Raw genomic sequence first — 19,863 nt, forward strand, 5'->3', positions numbered from 1 at the left:
CACCTGAATGCCCAGTCACCCCTCTGTCCCCATGTATAGCACACCCTAATGCCCAGTCACCCCTCAGTCCCCATGTATAGCACACCCTAACGCCCAGTCACCCCTCTGTCCCCATGTATAGCACACCCTAACGCCCAGTCACCCCTCTGTCCCCATGTATAGCACACCCTAACGCCCAGTCACCCCTCTGTCCCCATGTATAGCACATCCTAATGCCCAGTCACCCCTCTGTCCCCATGTATAGCACACCCTAACGCCCAGTCACCCCTCTGTCCCCATGTATAGCACACCCTAATGCCCAGTCACCCCTCTGTCCACATGTAAAGCACACCCTAATGCCCAGTCACTCCTCTGTCCCCATGTACAGCACACCCTAATTCCCAGTCACCCCTCTGTCCCCATGTACAGCACACCCTAATGCCCAGTCACCCCTCTGTCCCCATGTACAGCACACCCTAATGCCCAGTCACCCCTCTGTCCCCATGTACAGCACACCCTAATGCCCAGTCACCCCTCTGTCCCCATGAAAAGCACACCCTAATGCCCAGTCACCCCTCTGTCCCCATGTATAGCACACCCTAATGCCCAGTCACCCCTCTGTCCCCATGTATAGCACACACTTATGCCCAGTCACCCCACTGTCCCCATGTATAGCACACCCTAATGCCCAGTCACCCCTCTGTTCCCATATATAGCACACCCTAATGCCCAGTCACCCCTCTGTTCCCATGTATAGCACACCCTAATGCCCAGTCACCGCTCTGTCCCCATGTATAGCACACCCTAATGTCCAGTCACCCCTCTGTTTCCATGTACAGCACACTCTAATGCCCAGTCACCCCTCTGTCCCCATGTATAGCACACCCTAATGCCCAGTCACCCCTCTGTCCCCATGTACAGCACACCCTTATGCCCAGTCACCACTCTGTCCACATGTACAGCACACCCTAATGCCCATTCACCCCTCTGTCCCCATGTATAGCACACCCTAATGCCCAGTCACCGCTCTGTCCCTATGTATAGCACACCCTAATGCCCAGTCACCCCTCTGTCACCTTGTACAGGACACCCTAATGCCCAGTCACCCCTCTGTCCCCATGTACAGCACACCCTAATTCCCACTCACTCCTCTGTCCCAATGTACAGCACACCCTTATGTCCATTCACCCCTCTGTCCCCATGTATAGCACACCCTAATGCCCAGTCGCCCCTCTGTCCCCATGTATAGCACACCCTAATGCCCAGTCACCCCTCTGTCCCCATGTATAGCACACCCTAATGCCCAGTCACCCCTCTGTCCCCATGTATAGCACACCCTAATGCCCAGTCACCCCTCTGTCACCTTGTACAGCACACACCTGAATGCCCAGTCGCCCCTCTGTCCCCATGTATAGCACACCCTAATGCCCAGTCACCCCTGAGTCCCCATGTATTGCATACCCTAATGCCCAGTCACCCCTCTGTCCCCATGTATAGCACACCCTAATGCACAGTCACCCCTCTGTCCCCATGTATAGCATAACTTAATGCCCAGTCACCCCTCTGTCCCCATGTACAGCACACCCTAATGCCCAGTCATCCCTCTGTCCCATGTATAGCACACCCTAATGCCCAGTCACCCCTCTGTCCCCATGTATAGCACACCCTGATGCCCAGTCCCCACTCTGTCCCATGTATAGCACACCCTAATGCCCAGTCACCCCTCTGTCCCCATGTGTAGCACACCCTAATGCCCAGTCACCCCTCTGTCCCATGTATAGCACACCCTAATGCCCAGTCACCCCTCTGTCCCCATGTATAGCACACCCTAATGACCAGTCCCCACTCTGTCCCATGTATAGCACACCCTAATGCCCAGTCACCCCTCTGTACCCATGTATAGCACACCCTAATGCCCAGTCACCCCTCTGTCCCCATGTATAGCACACCCTAATGCCCAGTCACCCCTCTGTCCCCTTGTACAGCACATCCTAATGCCCAGTCACCCCTCTATCCCCATGTATAGCACACCCTAATGCCCAGTCACCCCTCTGTCACCTTGTACAGCACACACCTGAATGCCCAGTCACCCCTCTGTCCCCATGTATAGCACACCCTGATGCCCAGTCACCCCTCAGTCCCCATGTATAGCACACCCTAATGCCCAGTCACCCCTCTGTCCCCATGTATAGCACACCCTAACGCCCAGTCACCCCTCAGTCCCCATGTATAGCACACCCTAATGCCCAGTCACCCCTCTGTCCCCATGTATAGCACACCCTAATGCCCAGTCACCCCTCTGTCCACATGTAAAGTACACCCTAATGCCCAGTCACCCCTCTGTCGCCATGTACAGCACACCCTAATGCCCAGTCACCCCTCTGTCCCCATGTACAGCACACCCTAATGCCCAGTCACCCCTCTGTCCCCATGTACAGCACACCCTAATGCCCAGTCACCCCTCTGTCCCCATGTACAGCACACCCTAATGCCCAGTCACCCCTCTGTCCCCATGTATAGCACACCCTAATGCCCAGTCACCCCTCTGTCCCCATGTATAGAACACCCTAATGCCCAGTCACCCCTATGTCCGGATTCAGTACTGAATCCCGGCGGTCGGGATCCCGGCGGTCGGGATCCCGGCGTTCAGAATCCCGACGCCGGAATCCCGACAGCCGAAATGCCGACAAGGGGGGGACGTGGATCGCCCCCCCTTGTGGGCTCGCTGCGCTCGCCACGCAGCGGGCCCGGTGCCTCGCTACGCTCGGCACACTAATTTATTCTCCCTCCAGGGGTGTCATGGACACCCACGGAGGGAGAATGTGTCAGGATTTCGGCGGTCGGGATTCTGGCTTCGGGATTCTGAACGCCGGGATCCCGACCGCCGGGATTTTAACTGCATCCCCTCTGTCCCCATGTATAGCACACACTAATGCCCAGTCACCCCACTGTCCCCATGTATAGCACACCCTAATGCCCAGTCACCCCTCTGTCCCCATGTATAGCACACCCTAATTCCCAGTCACCCCTCTGTCCCCATGTATAGCACACCCTAATGCCCAGTCACCCCACTGTCCCCATGTATAGCACACCCTAATGCCCAGTCACCCCTCTGTCCCCATGTATAGGACACCCTAATTCCCAGTCACCCCTCTGTCCCCATGTATAGCACACCCTAATGCCCAGTCACCGCTCTGTCCCCATGTACAGCACACCCTAATGCCCAGTCACCCCACTGTCCCCATGTATAGCACACCCTAATGCCCAGTCACCCCTCTGTCCCCATGTATAGCACACCCTAATTCCCAGTCACCCCTCTGTCCCCATGTATAGCACACCCTAATGCCCAGTCACCCCACTGTCCCCATGTATAGCACACCCTAATGCCCAGTCACCTCACTGTCCCCATGTATAGCACACCCTAATGCCCAGTCACCCCTCTGTCACCTTGTACAGCACACACCTGAATGACCAATCACCCCTCTGTCCCCATGTATAGCACACCCTGATGCCCAGTCACCCCTCAGTCCCCATGTATAGCACACCCTAATGCCCAGTCACCCCTCTGTCCCCATGTATAGCACACCCTAACGCCCAGTCACCCCTCAGTCCCCATGTATAGCACACCCTAATGCCCAGTCACCCCTCTGTCCCCATGTATAGCACACCCTAATGCCCAGTCACCCCTCTGTCCACATATAAAGCACACCCTAATGCCCAGTCACCCCTCTGTCGCCATGTACAGCACACCCTAATGCCCAGTCACCCCTCTGTCCCCATGTACAGCACACCCTAATGCCCAGTCACCCCTCTGTCCCCATGTACAGCACACCCTAATGCCCAGTCACCCCTCTGTCCCCATGTACAGCACACCCTAATGCCCAGTCACCGCTCTGTCCCCATATATAGCACACCCTAATGCCCAGTCACCCCTCTGTCCCCATGTACAGCACACCCTAATGCCCAGTCACCCCTCTGTCCCCATGTACAGCACACCCTAATGCCCAGTCACCGCTCTGTCCCCATATATAGCACACCCTAATGCCCAGTCACCCCTCTGTCCCCATGTACAGCACATCCTAATGCCCAGTCACCCCTCTGTCCCTATGTATAGCACACCCTAATGCCCAGTCACCCCTATGTCCGGATTCAGTACTGAATCCCGGCGGTCGGGATCCCGGCGTTCAGAATCCCGACAGCCGAAATGCCGACAAGGGGGGGACGTGGATCGCCCCCCCTTGCGGGCTCGCTGCGCTCGGCACACTAATTTATTCTCCCTCCAGGGGTGTCGTGGACACCCACGGAGGGAGAATGTGTCGGGATTTTGGCGGTCGGGATTCTGGCGTCGGGATTCTAAACGCCGGGATCCCGACCACCGGGATTTTAACTGTATCCCCTCTGTCCCCATGTATAGCACACACTAATGCCCAGTCACCCCACTGTCCCCATGTATAGCACACCCTAATGTCCAGTCACCCCTCTGTCCCCATGTATAGCACACCCTAATTCCCAGTCACCCCTCTGTCCCCATGTATAGCACACCCTAATGCCCAGTCACCGCTCTGTCCCCATGTATAGCACACCCTAATGCCCAGTCACCCCTCTGTCCCCATGTATAGCACACCCTAATGCCCAGTCACCCCTCAGTCCCCATGTATAGCACACCCTAATGTCCAGTCACCCCTCTGTCCCCATGTATAGCACACCCTAATTCCCAGTCACCGTTCTGTCCCCATGTATAGCACACCCTAATGCCCAGTCACCCCTCTGTCCCCACGTATAGCACACCCTAATGCCCAGTTATTGGGGAGGTCCCCACTTCCCCAGGACCCCTGACCAGGCTGACCGGTTGGAGGGATGAATTCTTTAGCCGGGGTTGACTTGTAGAAAAAGTCTCCCCTTGTCCCCCCGGCTGTGGCATTACCCTGCTGGCTGGTTGGGCCTGGGGCTGGTTTTTGAAATACGGGGGACCCCTATTCGTTTTGTCCTGTGTATTTTGGGAACCAGGACCGCCGTTTTATTTTTTAAATATTTATTTTTTACACTGACACCTGCACGGATCTGAATGATCCATGTAGGCTTCTGCTGATACAAATTAGTATTTAATGGCTGATAAATACAAATTCGTATTGAAAAAATACGTATGCATACGACATCAGTAAAATATGAGAAAAAAAAAGATAAGAAAACCTCCCCTGGTAATATCCACCCACTATTATTGCTTAGCACAAATCTCTGCGTGTATATGTGCTCCCCATGGGAGATCGACACCAGCAAAGTTGCTTAGAAAAATTGCTTAGCACAGATCTCTACGTGTGTATGCCCCTTTACTCTGGCTGCAGTCGCAAAGGGTCACAGCCACCGATGGTCCCGATGTTCTTCTAAACTGCAATCACAGTTTGATACGATGGCAAATGGAGGCAGGGGGTGGAATGCACCTCCTCCTGCATTTGCATTGCTTAAGGATTGCACATGATAAACTATTGCAAGCAGCTTATCATATGCAATCCAAACGGAGAGCCTGATTCAGACCTGTTCTCTATGCTGGGAAAAAAATGGTGTCTGCAGCGCTTAAGTGGGGAGGCATCCTCTAAAAAGCAACCCTGAGTGCGGCGAAACGCATCCCAAGGATTGGTCTGTCCATCAAGTACTGGAGACCGAGAGACCGGAACATCAACTCTCTAAAGCCTCTTAAAATCTGAGCACTTTAGCCAGGTTGACAAAGCCGGCCTGAGCGCTCGAAACGCGTTTCCAAAGGATTCCCGCCTCATCTGTGACACCAACCTGCTGCACATCTGTGATACCAACTTGCTGCATGTCTGCACTTTAAACGTACTGACAGCCTGCCTAAATCTTCGCTCCCCAGCAATGGCTATGACTGCCAGCTGCATGCGGCTGTCACCACGTGAGAGTGTACAGGACACTGACCTACGAAGAACGGAGATCAGCTTGTGCGGACGGTACAGCCGTAGCAGTCCGGGACCACGGACCATCAGCTTCTCAGCACAACAAGGTACACCTGGTACCTAAACACACAGGACACATGTCACATGCTCTAACTTTCTATCTATAACGTGCAATACATCGCACGCATCAAGTGCAGTCCAAAAATTAAGCCGGCCTGCGACTGCAAGCGTGAGTAAGAGGAGACTTACTTAGGCTGTAGTCGTAGAGGGTGAACGTGACCGATGGTCGCAGTGTCTTTGTAAACTGCCATTGCATCGCAGTTTGATATGATCACAAATGCCGGCAGGGGGTGGTATGCACCTCCTCCTGCATTTGCATTGCTTGAGGATCCCACGTGATAAGCTGCTGTGAGCAGCTTATCATATGTGACCCAAGCTGAATTTATATAAAATATAAAATCAAAGGCGAGGAATTGGCTGGCAACTTGGGGCGGATGGAGGCCAGAACTGATTTTATATTTTATATAAATATACATTTACGCTGCAAGGTGAAGTTCCTTCGCCTTGCAAGCCAGCCTGCGACTGCAAGACTGAGTAAGGGGAGACTTACTTAAGCTGTAGCCATAGAGGGACACTGCAACCGATGGTCACAATGTCCCTCTAAACTGCCATTGCATCGCAGTTTGATATGATCACAAATGCCGGCAAGGGGTGGTATGCACCTCCTCCTGCATTTGCATTGCTTGAGGATCCCACATGATAAGCTGCTTATCTTTTGCGACTCAAGAATAAAATAGATTAGAATCAACTTTATTGGCCATGTGTGCTTGCGCACACTAGGAATTTTTTGGGGATTTACAGTGCTGCATCTAGCATGGATAAGGGGGGGGGGGGGAGGCATTACATACATTACATTGAGACATTACATTCGGGGACCACATTTTTAAAGGGCAAAATTCGCCTGCCCCGCTAGCAGTGCCCCACTAAAACAGTCTCACGGGGAAGCCCAGCGCCGCTGTAGACGGCGATACCCGGCTCTTTCCCGGCAGCGAAGCGACTTCGGAGGGGCCAGGCCAGCCACCTTTGATGACGGCGGCGGCTGGGCCCGCACCCTTTGATGACATTGCAGCCCGGGCATGCCCCTCTTGTGACGTTAGCGGCCCGGGACCGCCCCCAGCTTTGACATCAGCGGGGCCGGTCCGCCTCCCAGCGCCCTGCCCGCTCTAAATGCTAGAGTGAACACTAATAAGCAGGGACAGTACAGTTTGATACGATGGCAAATGGAGGCAGGGGGTGGAATGCACCTCCTCCTGCATTTGCATTGCTTAAGGATTGCACATGATAAACTATTGCAAGCAGCTTATCATATGCAATCCAAACGGAGAGCCTGATTCAGATCTGTTCTCTATGCTGGGAAAAAAATGGTGTCTGCAGCGCTTAAGTGGGGAGGCATCCTGTAAAAAGCTACCCTGACTGCGGCGAAATGCATCCCAAGGATTGGTCTGTCCATCAAGTCCTGGAGACCGAGAGGCCGGAACATCAACTCTCTAAAGCCTCTTAAAATCTGAGCACTTTTGCCAGGTTAACAAAGCCGGCCTGAGCGCTCGAAACGCGTTTCCAAAGGATTCCCGCCTCATCTGTGACACCAACCTGCTGCACATCTGTGATACCAACTTGCTGCATGTCTGCACTTTAAACGTACTGACAGCCTGCCTAAATCATCGCTCCCCAGCAATGGCTATGACTGCCAGCTGCATGCGGCTGTCACCACGTGAGAGTGTACAGGACACTGACCTAGGAAGAACGGAGATCAGCTTGTGCGGACGGTACGGCCGTAGCAGTCCGGGACCACGGGCCATCGGCTTCTCCGCACAACAAGGTACTCCTGGTACCTCAACACACAGGACACATGTCACATGCTCTAACTTTCTATCTATAACGTGCAATACATTGCGCGCATCAAGTGCGGTCCAAAAATTAAGCCGGCCTGCGACTGCAAGCGTGAGTAAGAGGAGACTTACTTAGGCTGTAGTCGTAGAGGGTGAACGTGACCGATGGTCGCAGTGTCTTTGTAAACTGCCATTGCATCGCAGTTTGATATGATCACAAATGCCGGCGGGGGTGGTATGCACCTCCTCCTGCATTTGCATTGCTTGAGGATCCCACGTGATAAGCTCCTGTGAGCAGCTTATCATATGTGACCCAAGCTGAATTTATATAAAATATAAAATCAAAGGCGAGGAATTGGCTGGCAACTTGGGGCGGATGGAGGCCAGAACTGATTTAATATTTTATATAAATATACATTTACGCTGCAAGGTGAAGTTCCTTCGCCTTGCAAGCCAGCCTGCGACTGCAAGACTGAGTAAGGGAAGACTTACTTTAGCTGTAGCCATAGAGGGACACTGCAACCGATGGTCACAATGTCCCTCTAAACTGCCATTGCATCGCAGTTTGATATGATCACAAATGACGGCAAGGGGTGGTATGCACCTCCTCCTGCATTTGCATTGCTTGAGGATCCCACATGATAAGCTGTTTATCTTTTGCGACTCAAGAATAGAATAGAATAACTTTATTGGCCATGTGTGCTTGCGCACACTAGGAATTTTTTGGGGATTTACAGTGCTGCATCAAGCATAGATAAGGGGGGGGGGGAGGCATTACATACATTACATTGAGACATTACATGCGGGGACCACATTTTTAAAGGGCAAAATTCGCCCTGCCCCGCTAGCAGTGCCCCACTAAAACAGCCTCACGGGGAAGCCCAGCGCCGCTGTAGACGGCGATACCCGGCGCTTTCCCGGCAGCGAAGCGACTTCGAAGGGGCCAGGCCAGCCCCCTTTGATGACGGCGGCGGCTGGGCCCGCACCCTTTGATGACATTGCAGCCCGGGCACGCCCCTCTTGTGACGTTAGCGGCCCGGGACCGCCCCCAGCTTTGACATCATCGGGGCCGGTCCGCCTCCCAGCGCCCTGCACGCTCTAAATGCTAGAGTGAACACTAATAAGCAGGGACAGTACAGTTTGATACGATGGCAAATGGAGGCAGGGGTGGAATGCACCTCCTCCTGCATTTGCATTGCTTAAGGATTGCACATGATAAACTATTGCAAGCAGCTTATCATATGCAATCCAAACTGAGAGCCTGATTCAGACCTGTTCTCTATGCTGGGAAAAAAATGGTGTCTGCAGCGCTTAAGTGGGGAGGCGTCCTGTAAAAAGCAACCCTGAGTGCGGCGAAACTCATCCCAAGGATTGGTCTGTCCATCAAGTACTGGAGACCGAGAGACCGGAACATCAACTCTCTAAAGCCTCTTAAAATCTGAGCACTTTAGCCAGGTTAACAAAGGCGGCCTGAGCGCTCGAAACGCGTTTCCAAAGGATTCCCGCCTCATCTGTGACACCAACCTGCTGCACATCTGTGATACCAACTTGCTGCATGTCTGCACTTTAAACGTACTGACAGCCTGCCTAAATCATCGCTCCCCAGCAATAGCTATGACTGCCAGCTGCATGCGGCTGTCACCACGTGAGAGTGTACAGGACACTGACCTACGAAGAACTGAGATCAGCTTGTGCGGACGGTATGGCCGTAGCAGTACGGGACCACGGAAAATCGGCTTCTCCACACACACAGGACACGTCACATGCTCTAACTTTCTATCTATAACGTGCAATACATCGCGCGCATCAAGTGCAGTCCAAAAATTAAGCCGGCCTGCGACTGCAAGCCTGAGTAAGAGGAGACTTACTTAGGCTGTAGTCGTAGAGGGTGAACGTGACCGATGGTCGCAGTGTCTTTGTAAACTGCCATTGCATCGCAGTTTGATATGATCACAAATGCCGGCAAGGGGTGGTATGCACCTCCTCCTGCATTTGCATTGCTTGAGGATCCCACGTGATAAGCTGCTGTGAGCAGCTTATCATATGTGACCCAAGCTGAATTTATATAAAATATAAAATCAAAGGCGAGGAATTGGCTGGCAACTTGGGGCGGATGGAGGCCAGAACTGATTTTATATTTTATATAAATATACATTTACGCTGCAAGGTGAAGTTCCTTCGCCTTGCAAGCCAGCCTGCGACTGCAAGACTGAGTAAGGGGAGACTTACTTAAGCTGTAGCCATAGAGGGACACTGCAACCGATGGTCACAATGTCCCTCTAAACTGCCATTGCATCGCAGTTTGATATGATCACAAATGCCGGCAGGGGGTGGTATGCACCTCCTCCTGCATTTGCATTGCTTGAGGATCCCACGTGATAAGCTGCTTATCTTTTGCGACTCAAGAATAAAATAGATTAGAATCAACTTTATTGGCCATGTGTGCTTGCACACACTAGGAATTTTTTGGGGATTTACAGTGCTGCATCTAGCATGGATAAGGGGGGGGGGGGGGGAGGCATTACATACATTACATTGAGACATTACATTCGGGGACCACATTTTTAAAGGGCAAAATTCGCCTGCCCCGCTAGCAGTGCCCCACTAAAACAGTCTCACGGGGAAGCCCAGCGCCGCTGTAGACGGCGATACCCGGCTCTTTCCCGGCAGCGAAGCGACTTCGGAGGGGCCAGGCCAGCCACCTTTGATGACGGCGGCGGCTGGGCCCGCACCCTTTGATGACATTGCAGCCCGGGCATGCCCCTCTTGTGACGTTAGCGGCCCGGGACCGCCCCCAGCTTTGACATCAGCGGGGCCGGTCCGCCTCCCAGCGCCCTGCCCGCTCTAAATGCTAGAGTGAACACTAATAAGCAGGGACAGTACAGTTTGATACGATGGCAAATGGAGGCAGGGGGTGGAATGCACCTCCTCCTGCATTTGCATTGCTTAAGGATTGCACATGATAAACTATTGCAAGCAGCTTATCATATGCAATCCAAACGGAGAGCCTGATTCAGATCTGTTTTCTATGCTGGGAAAAAAATGGTGTCTGCAGCGCTTAAGTGGGGAGGCATCCTGTAAAAAGCTACCCTGAGTGCGGCGAAATGCATCCCAAGGATTGGTCTGTCCATCAAGTCCTGGAGACCGAGAGGCCGGAACATCAACTCTCTAAAGCCTCTTAAAATCTGAGCACTTTTGCCAGGTTAACAAAGCCGGCCTGAGCGCTCGAAACGCGTTTCCAAAGGATTCCCGCCTCATCTGTGACACCAACCTGCTGCACATCTGTGATACCAACTTGCTGCATGTCTGCACTTTAAACGTACTGACAGCCTGCCTAAATCATCGCTCCCCAGCAATGGCTATGACTGCCAGCTGCATGCGGCTGTCACCACGTGAGAGTGTACAGGACACTGACCTAGGAAGAACGGAGATCAGCTTGTGCGGACGGTACGGCCGTAGCAGTCCGGGACCATGGACCATCGGCTTCTCCACACAGTAAGGTACTCCTGGTACCTCAACACACAGGACACATGTCACATGCTCTAACTTTCTATCTATAACGTGCAATACATTGCGCGCATCAAGTGCGGTCCAAAAATTAAGCCGGCCTGCGACTGCAAGCCTGAGTAAGAGGAGACTTACTTAGGCTGTAGTCGTAGAGGGTGAACGTGACCGATGGTCGCAGTGTCTTTGTAAACTGCCATTGCATCGCAGTTTGATATGATCACAAATGCCGGCGGGGGTGGTATGCACCTCCTCCTGCATTTGCATTGCTTGAGGATCCCACGTGATAAGCTGCTGTGAGCAGCTTATCATATGTGACCCAAGCTGAATTTATATAAAATATAAAATCAAAGGCGAGGAATTGGCTGGCAACTTGGGGCGGATGGAGGCCAGAACTTATTTTATATTTTATATAAATATACATTTATGCTGCAAGGTGAAGTTCCTTCGCCTTGCAAGCCAGAATGCGACTGCAAGACTGAGTAAGGGGAGACTTACTTAAGCTGTAGCCATAGAGGGACACTGCAACCGATGGTCACAATGTCCCTCTAAACTGCCATTGCATCGCAGTTTGATATGATCACAAATGCCAGCAAGGGGTGGTATGCACCTCCTCCTGCATTTGCATTGCTTGAGGATCCCACATGATAAGCTGCTTATCATTTGCAACCCAAGAATAGAATAGAATCAACTTTATTGGCCATGTGTGCTTGCGCACACTAGGAATTTTTTGGGGATTTACAGTGCAGCATCAAGCATGGATAAGGGGGGGGGGGGAGGCATTACATACATTACATTGAGACATTACATGCGGGGACCACATTTTTAAAGGGCAAAATTCGCCCTGCCCCGCTTGCAGCGCCCCACTAAAACAGCCTCACGGGGAAGCCCAGCGCCGCCGTAGACGGCGATACCCGGCGCTTTCTCGGCAGCGAAGCGACTTCGGAGAGGCAAGGCCAGCCCCCTTTGATGACGGCGGCGGCTTGGCCCGCACCCTTTGATGACATTGCGGCCCGGGCACGCTCATCTTGTGATGTTGGCGGCCCGGGACCGCGCCCAGCTTTGACATCAACGGGCCTGGTCCACCTCCCAGCGCCCTGCCCGTTCTAAATGCTAGAGTGAACAATAATAAGCAGGGACAGTACAGTTATCACACAGGGAACTCATACCTGCCGAGCTGCACAGCACCTAGGCAGCCATCAGAGGCACCACTGGTCGCTGCAGCAGCCAGGTAGGTAGCGATATAAGCAAGCACAGTGGTGCTGGTGGTGGGTGGTGTGGGGGATAGAGTCACTGAGGCCTGGGGAGAGACAATGAGGCCTGGGGCTGGAGTTGGGCCCTCCCTGGGCTGAGTTCCATGCCTCTGCCCCCTATATTCTATTCATACCTCCTCCCTGGGGGGACGGGGGGCGCTGCCACAGGATAGATGGCTCCTGCATCTGCTGATGTTGGGGGAGAGCGGCTTGGTTCTGTGGGACTGATATTTCCCCTGTCCTGGCCGGGTGCCGCCTCCAGGTGCCGATGGGGGCCACCGTCACCTCTGGGGGTCATCATGCCGGGGACCGTGCCTGCGGCCAGGTCCTGAGCCTCTGGTGCCGTCCCCGGGGGCTGAGCTGTGCACCGCTGGCTGCGGCCTGGTCCACTGCCGCGTCTTCCAGTGCTGCATCTCCGTGCATCTCCTGCAGTTGCAGTGAGCCCACCCCGGTTGGGGTGGGGGGGGGGAGTGGTCACCGTGCCGACATCCGTCCTCCTCCTACGCCATCCTCCGTCCAGAGCGCCCTTTCTCCGGCCCCTACTGGAAGCTCAGCTAAATTTATATAAAATATAACATCAAAGGCGAGTGATTGGCTGGCAACTTGGGGCGGATGGAGGCCAGAACTGATGATACATTTTATATGAATATAAATTTATGCTGCAAGGTGAACTTCCTTCGCCTTACAAGCCAGCCTGCGACTGCAAGACTGAGAAAGGGGAGACTTACCTAAGCTGTAGCCGTAGAGGGACACTGCAACCGATGGTCACATTGTCCCTCTAAACTGCCATTGCATCGCAGTTTGATATGATCACAAATGCCGGCAAGGGGTGGTATTCACCTCCTCCTGCATTTGCATTGCTTTAGGATCCCACATGATAAGCTGCTTATCATTTGCGACCCAAGAATAGAATAGAATAGAATCAACTTTATTGGCCATGTGTGCTTGCGCACACTAGGAATTTTTTTGGGATTTACAGTGCAGCATCAAGCATGGATAAGAGGGGGGGAAGGCATTACATACATTACATTGAGACATTACATGCGGGGACCACACGTCCGACGAGCATTACAGCGCAGAGGCAGCCATCAGTGGCGCCACTGGTCTCTGCAGCAGCCAGGTAACGATATAAGTAGTGTTCCCGCTAGGCTGCTTTAGCTCTAGCAGCGCCCCGCCAAAACAGCCTCACGGGGAAGCAAAGTGCTGCCGTAGATGGCGATGCCCGGCGCTTCCTCAGCAGCACAGCGACTTCGGAGGGACCGGGGCCGCCCCCTTTGATGACGGCAGCGGCCGGGGCATGCCCCTCTTGTGACATTGGCGGCCCGGTCCGCCCCCCGGTGCCCTGCCCGCTCTAAATGCTAGAGTGAACACTGATAAGCTGGGACAGTACAGTTTTCACACAGGGAACACATACAGTACCTGCCGAGCTGCACAGCACCTAGGCAGCCATCAGCGGCACCACTGGTCGTTGCAGCAGCCAGGTATGTAACAATATAAGCCGGGACAGTACAGTATCACACAGGGAACACATACCCGCCGAGCTGCACAGCGCCTAGGCAGCCATCAGAGGCGCCACTGGTCGCTGCGGACTCCTGCATCTGCTGATGCTGCGGGACAGCAGCTTGGGCCTGATCTTTCCCCTGTCCTGGCCGGGAGCCGCCTCCAGGTGCCGATGGGGGCCACCGTCGCCTCTGGGGGTCATCATGCCTGTGGCCGGGTCCTGAGCCTATGGTGCCGTCCCCGGGGGGCTGAGCTGTGCGCCGCTGGCTGCGGCCTGGTCCAGTGTGGCGTCATCCAGTGCCGCATCTCCTGCCGTGGCAGTGCGCCCGCCCCGGCCGGGGTGGGGGGGGGGGGAGTAGTCACCGTGCAGCCATCCATCCTCCCCCTCCGCTGTCCATGGTGCCCTTTCTCTGCCCCATACCAGAAGCTCAGCTATATTTATATAAAATATAACATCAAAGGCGAGTGATTGGCTGGCAACTTGGGGCGGATGGAGGCCAGAACTGATGTTATATTTTCTATAAATATACATTTACGCTGCATGGTGAAGTATCTCCCCATGTGACTCCAATATCTTCGGCCACTTAAAAAACAAACACTTAAAGGTGAACGGTTCACCTGTGACAAGGAGGTGCAGGAGACCGTGGAAACCTGGATTCATCAGCAACCAAGGAGTTTCTACACTGAATCCATCCACTCCCTTGTTACGCACTGGATCATTGCATCAATGTCAATTATGTGTAGTTGTAATGTTACACATGAACTGTGATTAAATATTCTTTGATTAAAATATTGTTTACATACAACCGTAGTCTCCCTTTTCATTTGGGCACACCTTATATATGGTCTGTAGACCCCATTTTCTATGCAGATGTCATTTGTTCATTATGTAAATGATAGTGTCTACAAAACTCCTATGGACAAATCTCTACTTACACTCCAGCAAATGTGATTGTAAAACTCATTATGGCCCTTATTCTGGTTGCCACGCAGGGAACGGTGGTGGCACTGTGCATACGCAACCAGGACAGCGGGCGGGGGTGGCCCCATTGGCATATGGGAGTGTTTCATGGACGTTCCTATAAAAACTCAGGGCGTTCTCATGCTAATGAGGCCATGATGCGGGGGGTGGGCAGCTGCTGACATCACCGGATGTCAGCTGCCCCCCCCCATTTCCTTCCCAGTGTGCCCACATATGTAAGTGCCTTGAAAGTCACTTTTATTTGCATACACGCACCACATCCTTCAATGGTCGGCAACCATCAAAAGATGTGGCCGTTCCCCCCTGGCCTGTGAATGGATGTTACTTTGTGGATGTTACTGCAACAGCCAACTATTCACAAGGCGGGCTTTGGTGTAATCACAACGCGGCAAATTTACAGCCTTGAGAATCAACCAGAATAATCCCCTATATGTAAATTACAAGACAGGAAGTGATCACATACTCACCTGCTATTAAATGGTGCCCTCCGGGATACCAGGTGTAGGGGGTGCGGGAATTCCAGCAGATGTAACGGGATGCACTTCTGGAAGTCAGAACATTGCCTCTAAATTCCGGAGTCCCCTGTGCATTCCGGGAGTGCGGACCAGCATGGATTGGAGTCTACGAAAAGGGGGGAATCACTGATATCATTTCTCTGACTGAGCCCTGAAATGTCTTTTTTTCGCAATTATCATACATTAAATGCTGTTAAATCTATGTATTACATGACATGCAAATAACAGTAAAGCGTGGAGCAGATACTGTAAAAAACAATAATTCAACGTAGTGGAACGATCACATTGTAAATAAGCTGGAAACTGATTATAGCCGCCGGCCAATGTAACAGGTGAAGAATAGTCAGTGCGATGAGCTGACGCCTGGGAACCGTGTAATGTATATTGAGCTCTCTAAGTACCCACCTAGTAGGTACAAGTAGCCCAACCCTGAGAGGGAGAGTGATCAGATAGTATACAGGGCATTCCGGGGGAAATACAGAAACCAGGGTCTCCTTATAGAACAGATGCTAAACCAACTAAAATACTGATTTATTAGAAGATGATTATAATACAGTTCCTCCATCCGGTGCGTTGTCGGCCGCTGGAGTCGGCATTTCAGATCACACCAGCCGGGGAGGTACGGGCTGACATAAGTGACCAGTGGCTTTGCGTGGCTAAACCTAATCCTAATGAGCACAAACAGCGTGATAAAATACATCAATAGAGTATCACCCCATCTCCTTGGGGCTAATTCAGACCTGATCATGTGGCTGCGAATTTTCATATCAGCCGATTATTCATAAACTGCACATGCGCACGGCCCCTAGTACCCATTCCAAGTCCTTCTATTCCATTCCAGACTATTCACCCAACTCTACTATTGTAGCAGCATCCTCCTCTCCCCCCATGTCAGCCTGCCCACCTACACCCCTGCTCTAGCAGCATCCTCCTCTCCCCCCCATGTCAGCCTGCCCACCTACACCCCTGCTCTAGCAGAATCCTCCTCTCCCCCCATGTCAGCCTGCCCACCTACACCCCTGCTGTAGTAGCATCCTCCTCTCCCCCCATGTCAGCCTGCCCACCTACACCCCTGCTCTAACAGCATCCTCCTTTCCCCCATGTCAGCATGCCCACCTACACCCCTGCTCTAGCAGCACCCTCCTCTCCCCCCATGTCAGCCTGCATACCTACATCCGAACAACAAAAGTTTTACAACTCCAAATGGCGCCAGTGAGCTAATGGTAATAATCTAATAATAACAGGTGACAAGGGGGGAAATGCAAAAAAAAAATATACTTCCTTTATGCACGGTGGTCAAAGTTCCATATGTGGAGTATCTCTGTCAGTTTGTAAACTCCGGTATATGCAAAAAAGAAAGGCTCAAGATAGTGAAGCCAGTTTTAATATACATATACATACACAAACATAACATACAAAAATACACAATAATAGATCCAGTGAAAAACAAAAATCCAGCAATCAAGTGCCCAGTACAATTACCGGATAGAGTATCAGAACTGGGTGTTAATCAGTTCATAAGCTCGGTATAATAGTCACCAGTCTGGTCCCGGGTAGCAGTCCTGGGTGTAGAATACCGAAGGTAAATTTCTGGTGTCCCCTTGAGCTGGATCAACAAAGGCTGCCACTTCACTTAGGCTAACCACCTTACCACCGTGCATAAAGGAAGTATATTTTTTTTGCATTTCCCCCCTTGTCACCTGTTATTATTAGATTATTACCATTAGCTCACTGGCGCCATTTGGAGTTGTAAAACTTTTGTTGTTCGGATGTTCTAATTGTTGAAGGTTTTGGATACCCTTCTTTGCAATTTCTGTGGCGGCCTGGCGCAGAACTGTAATAGACACCACCAATTGTACTTTTGTCTGCATACCTACACCCCTGCTCTAGCAGCATCCTTCTCTCCCCCCATGTCAGTCTGCCCACCTACACCCCTGCTCTAGCAGCATCCTCCTCTCCCCCCATGTCAGCCTGCCCACCTACACCCCTGCTCTAGCAGCATCCTCCTCTCCCCCCCATGTCAGCCTGCCCACCTACAACCCTGCTCTAGCAGAATCCTCCTCTCCCCCCATGTCAGCCTGCCCACCTACACCCCTGCTCTAGCAGCATCCTCCTCTCCCCCCATGTCAGCCTGCCCACCTACACCCCTGCTCTAGCAGCATCCTCCTCTCCCCCCATGTCAGCCTGCCCACCTACACCCCTGCTCTAACAGCATCCTCCTCTCCCCCCATGTCAGCCTGCCCACCTACACCCCTGCTCTAGCAGAATCCTCCACAACCCCGATGTCAGCCTGCCCACCTACACCCCTGCTCTAGCAGCATCCTCCTCTCCCCCGATGTCAGCCTGCCCACCTACACCCCTGCTCTAGCAGCATCCTCCTCTCCCCCCATGTCAGCCTGCCCACCTACACCCCTGCTCTAGCAGCATCCTCCTCTCCCCCCATGTCAGCCTGCCCACCTACACCCCTGCTCTAGCAGCATCCTCCTCTCCTCCAATTTCAGCCTGCCCACCTACACCCCTGCTCTAGCAGCATCCTCCTCCACCCCCCCCATGTCAGCCTGCCCACCTACACCTCTGCTCTAGCAGAATCCTCCTCTCCCCCCATGTCAGCCTGCCCACCTACACCCCTGCTCTAGTAGCATCCTCCTCTCCCCCCATGTCAGCCTGCGCACCTACAACCCTGCTCTAGCAGAATCCTCCTCTCCCCCCATGTCAGCCTGCCCACCTACACCCCTGCTCTAGCAGCATCCTCCTCTCCCCCAATGTCAGCCTGTCCACCTACACCCCTGCTCTAGCAGCATCCTCCTCTCCCCCCATGTCAGCCTGCCCACCTACACCCCTGCTCTAGCAGCATCCTCCTCTCCCCCATGTCAGCCTGCCCACCGACACCCCTGCTCTAGCAGCATCCTCCTCTCCCCCCATGTCAGCCTACCCACCGACACCCCTGCTCTAGCAGCATCCTCCTCTTCCCCCCATGTCAGCCTGCCCACCTACACCCCTGCTCTAGCAGCATCCTCCTCTCCCCCCATGTCAGCCTGCCCACCTACACCTCTGCTCTAGCAGCATCCTCCTCTCCCCCCATGTCAGCCTGCCCACCTACACCCCTGCTCTAGCAGCATCCTCCTCTCCCCCCATGTCAGCCTGCCCATTGACACCCCTGCTCTAGCAGAATCCTCCTCTCCCCCCATGTCAGCCTGCCCACCTACACCCCTGCTGTAGTAGCATCCTCCTCTCCCCCCATGTCAGCCTGCCCACCTACACCCCTGCTCTAACAGCATCCTCCTTTCCCCCATGTCAGCATGCCCACCTACACCCCTGCTCTAGCAGCACCCTCCTCTCCCCCCATGTCAGCCTGCATACCTACACCCCTGCTCTAGCAGCATCCTTCTCTCCCCCCATGTCAGTCTGCCCACCTACACCCCTGCTCTAGCAGCATCCTCCTCTCCCCCCATGTCAGCCTGCCCACCTACACCCCTGCTCTAGCAGCATCCTCCTCTCCCCCCCATGTCAGCCTGCCCACCTACACCCCTGCTCTAGCAGAATCCTCCTCTCCCCCCATGTCAGCCTGCCCACCTACACCCCTGCTCTAGCAGCATCCTCCTCTCCCCCCATGTCAGCCTGCCCACCTACACCCCTGCTCTAGCAGCATCCTCCTCTCCCCCCATGTCAGCCTGCCCACCTACACCCCTGCTCTAGCAGCATCCTCCTCTCCCCCCATGTCAGCCTGCCCACCGACACCCCTGCTCTAGCAGCATCCTCCTCTCCCCCCATGTCAGCCTGCCCACCGACACCCCTGCTCTAGCAGCATCCTCCTCTCCCCCCCATGTCAGCCTGCCCACCTACACCCCTGCTCTAGCAGCATCCTCCTCTCCCCCCATGTCAGCCTGCCCACCTACACCCCTGCTCTAGCAGCATCCTCCTCTCCCCCCATGTCAGCCTGCCCACCTACACCCCTGCTCTAGCAGCATCCTCCTCTCCCCCCATGTCAGCCTGCCCATTGACACCCCTGCTCTAGCAGAATCCTCCTCTCCCCCCATGTCAGCCTGCCCACCTACACCCCTGCTGTAGTAGCATCCTCCTCTCCCCCCATGTCAGCCTGCCCACCTACACCCCTGCTCTAACAGCATCCTCCTTTCCCCCATGTCAGCCTGCCCACCTACACCCCTGCTCTAGCAGCATCCTCCTCTCCCCCCATGTCAGCCTGGCCACCTACACCCCTGCTCTAGCAGCATCCTCCTCTCCCCCCATGTCAGCCTGCCCACCTACACCCCTGCTCTAGCAGCATCCTCCTCTCCCCCCATGTCAGCCTGCCCACCTACACCCCTGCTCTAGCAG

The 19,863-nt window shown here is 53.7% G+C and overlaps 1 long non-coding RNA gene across 2 annotated transcripts in view; it reads right to left on the reverse strand.

The window, feature by feature from the left end:
- The window catches only part of LOC146045875 (uncharacterized), a 127,712-nt gene that overhangs the window by 30,573 nt on the left and 77,276 nt on the right, over positions 1 to 19,863 (reverse strand). The window contains exon 1 of one of the 2 annotated variants that reach the window (XR_014465649.1): positions 15,481 to 15,630. The exons of the other annotated variant lie outside the window; for it this stretch is intronic. This is a non-coding gene — a long non-coding RNA (uncharacterized LOC146045875). Of the gene's footprint in view, positions 1 to 15,480; positions 15,631 to 19,863 lie in introns of those variants that run through there. 2 annotated transcript variants of the gene reach the window in all.

The sequence above is a fragment of the Crinia signifera genome, chromosome 11 (assembly GCF_055691185.1).
Source record: "Crinia signifera chromosome 11, ASM5569118v1, whole genome shotgun sequence".
Taxonomy (NCBI): Eukaryota; Metazoa; Chordata; class Amphibia; order Anura; family Myobatrachidae; genus Crinia; species Crinia signifera.